Consider the following 8,549-nt stretch of genomic DNA (forward strand, 5'->3'; position numbering starts at 1 on the left):
AACTATTTTTTGTACACAGTGTATTATAGATGTATTTTAGATGTATTCCCCCAAAAATACACACCTTTGGTTAAATTTATGCTGTTGGCATTAACACTGCTAAAATGATCGGGAAAAAAAGACTAAAATGGAAAAGACAAAAAATGTCCAGAAGGTCACACAAGGGTTAAACAAATGCTCTTAACACATACCTATATACAGTATGCATGACAGTGGCATATAATTAATATTGTTCCAAATTATTCCACATGTTTTAACAGTTAGAATTTTTACACTTAATTCTTTCTTATCACACCTCAGACTGTGTATACATGATAATACTGTCAGACATCTTGTCCAGCAGGTGAACTGAAATAGTTTGTGAAGTGTCTCAAAGCAAATCAAATTTCTCGTTGAGCAAATCAACAACACACTTGTCTGCTGCAGCTGGTAGAGAGATGCGTTTGATTTTTTCGATCTGCTCGCTAGAGAATCGTTTGCTTTTCTTGTTTGTTTTGCAAACTTGTCAAGTGGTTATTTCTTCTCACCCGGTGATGGGCAGAGGGCAGACCAGCTCAAAGGTGCGTTGAGCCACCTACATTACCAGGGTAAAATTGCTTGTCGATTAGCGTCACCTATTGTAAAGGCATGAATGTGCTAAAGGCAAGTGTTCGCTTCACTTTCATTTGGAAAGGGCCATTCATCGGAGATTTGCCTCTCATAATCACGACGCCTTTGGTGTGCAACGGCCTTAATTCAGTAGTTGAAGTGCCTCGCTTTTCTGGTTAGATGTCAATTGTCTGGAAATCCCTTCATCAGCCAGCTCAAGAGATGGTATGTAGGGTCGCCAAAAAGCATAATAGGAACCTGCTCTCCTTCAATTTCCTGTGTGACCTACACAGAGAAACTGAAACAGACACAAAGGAGGTATGAATAAGGGAGCCTCAGAAACTGTAGCGCAAGTAAAAGTGAATATTAAAATTATCTGTTAAACAGACCTGGAGGATCTTGCTGTAATACGTCGATCGATTACGGCGATGGAGTTGAAATTCTCTGAGTTTCTTAAAAGAATCGGGGACGTCGAGAGATGGATCCATTATCTGGAGTCATCGGAGAGGGAATTAGATGCTAATCCGCTAGCGACCAAGACAGACTTGGAACGCATTTGGGAAAACTGGAGGATTTAGAGAATTGTAATCGGAAAAACAACTTCCGAATTGTTGGAATTCCTGAGCATGAGGAAGGCCGAGATATGGTGAAATTCCTAGACAAGCTCTTCCCGAGTCTGCTCGACATAACAGGCCATAAGCTGGAAATCGAGCGAGCTCACAGATCGGCTGAGGGAGACAGGCCCCGATCAATTCTGGCCAAATTTCTGAGATCATCCGATAAAGATCTCACGTTACGCGAGGCGAGGAGTAAAGGAAGGCTTTCTTGGAAGAACCACAGCATTTTCTTGTTCCCAGACTTTGCAAATTCGACAAGAGAGAAACGCGATCGATTCAAGGTATGCAAGAAACTCTTACATCAATGGAAGATCACTTTTGCACTGATGTTCCCGGCCAAACTGAGAATAGATACTAAGGATGGCCTCAAAGTATTTACATGCTCACAGCAAGCGATGTCTTTCATAACATCGATGGACTGAGCAAGTCATGGTGTGTTTCTCACGTTGCCTCCAAGTGAGCTTGTCTCGCTGAACATACACTTGACCGTCTGAGGACTGTCCTGTTTTGTTTCTTTTTGTGCTGGTTCAGCCTATCGGCTGGAGTTTGTTTTGTGGAATAACTCTCCTTCGGGACAGTTATGGATGAATCTGCATGTTCCTTGTTTTTATGCCTCTTATTGGTTGGAGTTTGTTTTGTGAAGTATTTTTTGCAGGACATTGGAAGGATTAAGTCATCTGCTTCACTCATGAACAGGCGGCTCACTGAACATTCATTTGACTGTCCGAGGAAACTGAACGGATTTTTTTTTGTGGTTTTTGTGCTGGTTCTGCTAGAGGCTGGAGCTTGTTTTGTGGAGGAACACACCTTCAATACAGTTTTGTGAATGAATCTACACGTTCTTTGTGTTTATTCTGCCTATTGGCTGGAGTTTGTTTATAGATTATTTTCTGTTGTGTATTCTGTTTTACAAAATTTGTATAGAAACACTGGACTTGAGCAATCCGACAGCAAAGTTGTCACGGGGACTCTCATAGGCGTGCATGGACTGTTTGAGTTTAGAGGGATGGACGCCAGTTGGCGCTGTCATGCGTGGGGTTAATGCACACGTTTTTCTTTTTTCTGTTTGTTTGGTTCGGGGGTTGATTGTTGCACCAATGTGGTATTTATAATTTTAATTTTAACACACAATAAAATTTTTCTAATATGTCAAAATGTCAAATGTTAATATGGGTGGATTGTCTCTCTCCACGTGGAATGTCAATGGGTTGGGGCACCCCATAAAAAGAAGGTTATTTCTTTTCTTAAACGTAAAAAATATGATAGTGTTTCTTCAAGAAACACACCTTTCCTCACTGGAAGCTGAAAAATGTATATGGAGTGGACATGTTTTCTTTAGTGCTGGCTCAAGTATGAGCAGGGGAGTCATTACATTGATAAGTAAACATCTACAATTCAAATGTCTCAAACAGATTAAAGATAAATTAGGAAGAGTCATTATTGTTTTAGCAGAAATTCAGGGGCAAAGGTTGATTTTGGCTAATCTATAAAAAAGCCTTGATCATCAGTGTTAGGTGCATAAATATTAGCCAAAATCAACCTTTTGATTTTTGATGCCAGCGGCTTGCAACCCTCATGACATAATATTGGGAGGAGACTTTAATCTTTTGATGGATTCAGTCCTTGATCATAGTGAAGCAAAAGTGTGTAAGCCCCCTAGAGCAACAATGACGCTTCACAGGATGTGTAAAAATCTTGGTCTTGCAGATATTTGGCGACTTTTGAACCCATCTGGTAGGGACTATTCATTTTTTTCATCAGTCTATAAGATTTATTCTAGAATATATATATATATATATATATATATATATATATATATATATATATATATATATATATATATATATAAATATAATTATTATTTATTTTTATTTATTTTTACTTTTTAAAATATTTTAATTTTTAATTTTTTTTTAATAACTAAGTCCCTCATTTCATCTGTTGTTGATTGCTCAATTGGAAACCTTTTAGTCTCAGCTCACACTCAGTTGAGTTTAGAGGTGTTGCCACATATGGAGAAAAAGAAATCATATAGTTGGCGCTTTAATGTATCCCTTTTGCAAAATCTTGATTTCCAACAAATGTTAAAGGCTGAAATCAATGTTTATATGGAGACCAACTGGTCCTCAGTATCCTCTGTGTGCGTGGCTTGGGAGGCACTTAAGGCGGTTCTTAGGGGTCGGATCATACAGTATGCCTCATTCATCAAAAACTCCAAAGCAAGTGGAGTTGGAAGGGAATATTAAAAGTGCTGAAGCAGAGCTGAAGCGCCGAATGTTGTCTGATGGCCTCAGAGAATTGACCCGAATAAAATACAGCTATAACACTATTTTATCGCGGAAAGTGGAGTTTTGGTTATTCAGGGCAAGACAGTCATATTTTGGAGTCAGGGGACAAAGCAGGAACACTTTTGGCTAGATATATAAAGCAGAGAGAGTCTTTTTCTACCATTCCCTGGTAGAAAAATCTGCTGGTGGTGAAATATTTACATCAGCCATTGATATTAATAATGCTTAAAAGAATTCTATCTTGATCTTTATAGTTCCACGTCTTCATCTACTGATGAAGATATTAGAAACTTTGTGGAACCTCTAGAACTCCCTAAATTAACGACTGAGCAAAAAAATGTTCTTGATTCTGAGATAACCTTGGAGGAGCTTGACGAGGTAATTAAGGCCCTGCCTACAGGCCAGATGGCTTTGCCGGTGAATATTTTTTTATTTTATGCTACAGAACTGGCTCCAGTTTTGTTAGAAGTTTATACGGAATCATTAAAGAATGTAAAGCTTCTGCCAACCATGACACAAGCCCAGATCAGTCTGATTCTTAAACAGGACAAAGATCCAAGCGAGTGTAAGAGTTACCGTCCAATTTCCCTGATCCAGCTAGACGTTAAAATATTGTCAAAAATGTTGGGCTAATCAATTAAGTTATGACATCTCTTATACACATAGATCAGGTGGGGTTTATTCAGGGCCGCAGCTCTTCTGATAACATTAGGCGTATCATCAATATCATGTGGTCAGTGGCGAATGATCAGACTCCAGTCGCTGCCATCTCACAAAAGGCGTTTGATATGGTAGAATGGGATGATCTTTTTAAGATTTTGGAAATGTATGGGTTTGGGAGTACAATTATTGGATGGATTAAGTTACTTTATAGACACCCTGTAGCGGCGGTACAAACAAATGGATTAATTTCAGATGATTTGACTCTGGATGGGGCACCTGGAAGGGTTGCCCTCTTTCCCCATTATAGTTCTGTCTTGTCCTGGAACCATTAGCAGCCACGATAAGAAAGGAGGATGATTTTTCCAGGGGTGATGGCGGGAGGTATGGCGCATAAGCTTCTTCTTTACGCAGATGATATTTTATTATTAATCTCTGACCCTACTAGATCTATGCCTTGCTTCCACAGAATTATTAATTCCTTTTCTAAGTTCTCAGGATACAAAGTCAATTGGTGAAAATCTGAAGTTTTGGCTCTGACAGCGTACTGCCCAGTAACGGCTTTACAGCCTGGCGCCTTTCAGTGGCCCAAACAGGGCATGAAGTATTTGGGTATTTTATTCCCAGCAAATTTGTCTGATTTAGTCAGAGTTCATTTTGACCCTTTAATAAAAATGTTTTCGAGCAATGTGGGCAGGTGGGCTTAATTACATTTATCGATGATTGGGAAGGTTAATGTTATTAAAATGAACTGTATTCCAAAATTCAACTACCTGCTACAGTCACTCCTTATAGATGTCCCCCTCTCTTATTTCAAGCAATTTGAGAGCATAGCGAAGTCTTTCATTTGGAATGGTAAGCGTCCCAGATTACATTTCAGTAAACTGCATAGGCCAATTGACAAAGGTGGGCTAGGCCTACCCAAGATTTTGTTTTATTATTATGCGTTCGGTCTCAGACATTTGGCTCATTGGTTGCTTCCACCTGAGACAGCCCCTCCCTGGTTTTGTATTGAACAGGAAGTTCTTGCCCCTATTTTGCCATTGCATATCAATCTAACCGGAGAAGTTAAGTTACACCCCGTTATCTCGCATTTGCACTCAGTATGCACAAAAGTGTCCAGAGTGTTTAATTCGGATATTTATCTAAATGTTGCCTCGAGCTTATGGCTGAACCCTAAACTACGTTTTAATAAGTCCTCTTTCTGCTGGTCAGAGTGGATCGTGAGGGGTGTTACTACACTTGGTGACCTATATGAGAGTAGTGTTTTGAGATCCTTTGAAAATTTGGTTCAACATTTTGGGATCCCCAGATCTCACGTTTTAGGTATCTACAGCTGCGCCACTTGCTTTGTGCTATTTTTGGGAATAGCATTCACCCCCCTAAAGCGGCAGATACTATGAGAGTGGTGATTACTGCTTTTGGAAAAGGTCATGAGGCATCAGTGTATTAATCCCTGTTAATTAATCTAACTAGGGGTGGAATCTCAACCACTCTCAAGAGATTATTGGAAGAGGGAGAGTGGGCTAGGATTCTAAAAAACATCAAGACTGCAACTAGAGATGCAAGGGTGCACCTTATGCAATTCAAGATTTTACATCGGTTCTATTGGACCCCCTCGAGATTGTATTGGCTTGGTCTTAAAGACACACCCACCTGCTGGCGATGCCAATCAGAGGATGGAGACATAACCCATGACTTTTGGGGGTGTGTTGAGATCCAGGAGTTTTGGTTGAAAGTTCAGAGTCTGGTGTGTGATGTATTAGGCACTTGGGTATAATTTTGACTCTGTATTTTGGGTGATGGGGTGGTCATCGACATTGAAAATAGACACATGAAGAGTTGAGTCTCAACCAGTGTCATGATTGCCATGCAGATCACTTTAAGGGGCTGAAGGTCGGCTGGAGCACCCTCCTTTCTGGAGTGGTGCTCGGAGATGGGAAGGGTGGCGCCCTTTGAGGAGGGGTCGTTTAGAAGAATGGGGAAGTACAACGGGTTCATGGAGAAATGGGGCGGGTACATGTCATTTATGGATGAGTGATAATTATTATAATATTTTTTATTTTATTTATTTTGTGTGTCTATATAATTTGCGACCACTGGGATGTTGTTGGGGCCAGGGTGGAGTTGGGGATAGGGAGGGGTAATAGTGGAGGTTAAGATTGATTCTGTGTATATATGTTTTGTTTTTTCTGTGTTCATTCATGAGAATCAATGCAAAATTGTTAATCTGAAAAAAGAACTGCTGTACATGCAAGAATTCTTGATTTAGAGGTACTATAAAAGGATTTTTGTTTGACTATGTGTGGTGACTTCTCTTGACAAGCTGTTTGCTCTTGTGTATGAGAACTTCACCTGGCCGAATAAACTTTCTTCTCTTGGAAAAAATACAAGACTTTTCTTGAGTTGTTCTTTATAGAATAATTTCCCCGACAATGGGAACCATTAATAGCTCCGGCACACTGAGGGAATCCCCATCTCTTCTCAAAGCCATCCACGATCACCTGCATTTTTACTCCCTTAGGCAAATTCTTAAAATTACTTTGTAGTGAGCATCTGGCAAACACACCTCCCACAAACAGCTGTGCACAGTTGTGTAAGGTGGGTTTTCACTACAGTGGCTCAGCTGTCAGACTGCCAAGGTTACTAAAGAAATGTTAACAGCATGATGGTGTGCATTTCTTGTCTATAACCACCTTCTGTTACTTATACAAATGATGGAAATAAGCACAGTTAGAATATCAAAATATGTGGGAGAGCATTGTTTAGAACCTTATTATGGCCTTACTGTAATGCAATATGTAGCACATAAATGTTAATATAGTTTAAACAGTGACATTAAACTAGGCATGGATTGAAGAGAAAATGTTTAATAACAGTTAATAAACAGTTACATCAGATGGTTAAAATTTAGATGAAGTAGTTATAAATTGGATATATGAAATATAAAAGGTGAAACCAGTATGCGTACCTCCTGGGTGAAGTAGACCAAAAGACAGGAAGCAAGCGAAAGAGTAAAGAGTAGTGTTGTCACGATACGTTCAGTTGTTGTTACAGATTTCAGTAAAATTTCAAGATTCTCAAAACCAATTTCGATACCACAGAAAAAATAGGTAATATGCTATTGAACACACTGCTTATTATTATTATTATCCTATTAAAATTTTATATTTCAATTTAATAATTAGATAAAACGATAGCATGTTTTCTTCATGTTTCTCAATTAAGTAAACATTGCTTCAACTTTTTACAAGTTTTAAGTAGGACCGCATGAAATCAGTTTTATTTCTTTCAGTTTTGTACCAAATTCCAAGTTTTTCCTTTTTTTTTTTTTTATTCCATGTTTTAAAGTTTAATTAAATTTCAAAATCAAAACTGTGTCTAATCAAATGAATCCAAACTTTAATCAAATGAAAATAGAGCACTAACTTTCCAACAAATCAATTAAATTTTTAGTAAAGTTTTAGTAAAAATCCTCACAACATGATCTAAAACTTTGGTCTTATTTTTGTCACAACAGAGCATCACATTATAAATGAAAATATTGAAGAAAAGTTCTATTCAGTACAACAGCATTCTTGCTTGTGAGATATAGGTTAGGTTCAACATAATAAATACATTTGACTAAACACTAGTAATATATCTCTGTTGCAATTTCTTAAATTTCACACGTCAAGCTTTTATTTTGAATCAAACTTTTATTTTGACGTAAAGGCATTTCTGGTTGTGTTTTGACGGTAGTTTTACACTTCCAGATAAGACGCTGGTTATACAGGTGCATCTCAATAAATTAGAATGTCGTGGAAAAGTTCATTTATTTCAGTAATTCAACTCAAATTGTGAAACTCATGTATTAAATAAATTCAATGCACACAGACTTAAGTAGTTTGTAGTAGTTAAGTAGTTAAGTCTTTGGTTCTTTTAATTGTGATGATTTTGGCTCACATTTAACAAAAACCCACCAATTCACTATCTCAAAAAATTAGAATATGGTGACATGCCAATCAGCTAATCAACTCAAAACACCTGCAAAGGTTTCCTGAGCCTTCAAAATGGTCTCTCAGATTGGTTCACTAGGCTACACAATCATGGGGAAGACTGCTGATCTGACAGTTGTCCAGAAGACAATCATGTAAGCCACAAACATTCATTGCCAAAGAAGCTGGCTGTTCACAGAGTGCTGTATCCAAGCATGTTAACAGAAAGTTGAGTGGAAGGAAAAAGTGTGGAAGAAAAAGATGCACAACCAACCAAGAGAACCGCAGCCTTATGAGGATTGTCAAGCAAAATCGATTCAAGAATTTGGGTGAACTTCACAAGGAATGGACTGAGGCTGGGGTCAAGGCATCAAGACCACACACAGACGTGTCAAGGAATTTGGCTACAGTTGTCGTAT

Source organism: Myxocyprinus asiaticus, chromosome 6 (assembly GCF_019703515.2).
Source record: "Myxocyprinus asiaticus isolate MX2 ecotype Aquarium Trade chromosome 6, UBuf_Myxa_2, whole genome shotgun sequence".
NCBI lineage: Eukaryota > Metazoa > Chordata > Actinopteri > Cypriniformes > Catostomidae > Myxocyprinus > Myxocyprinus asiaticus.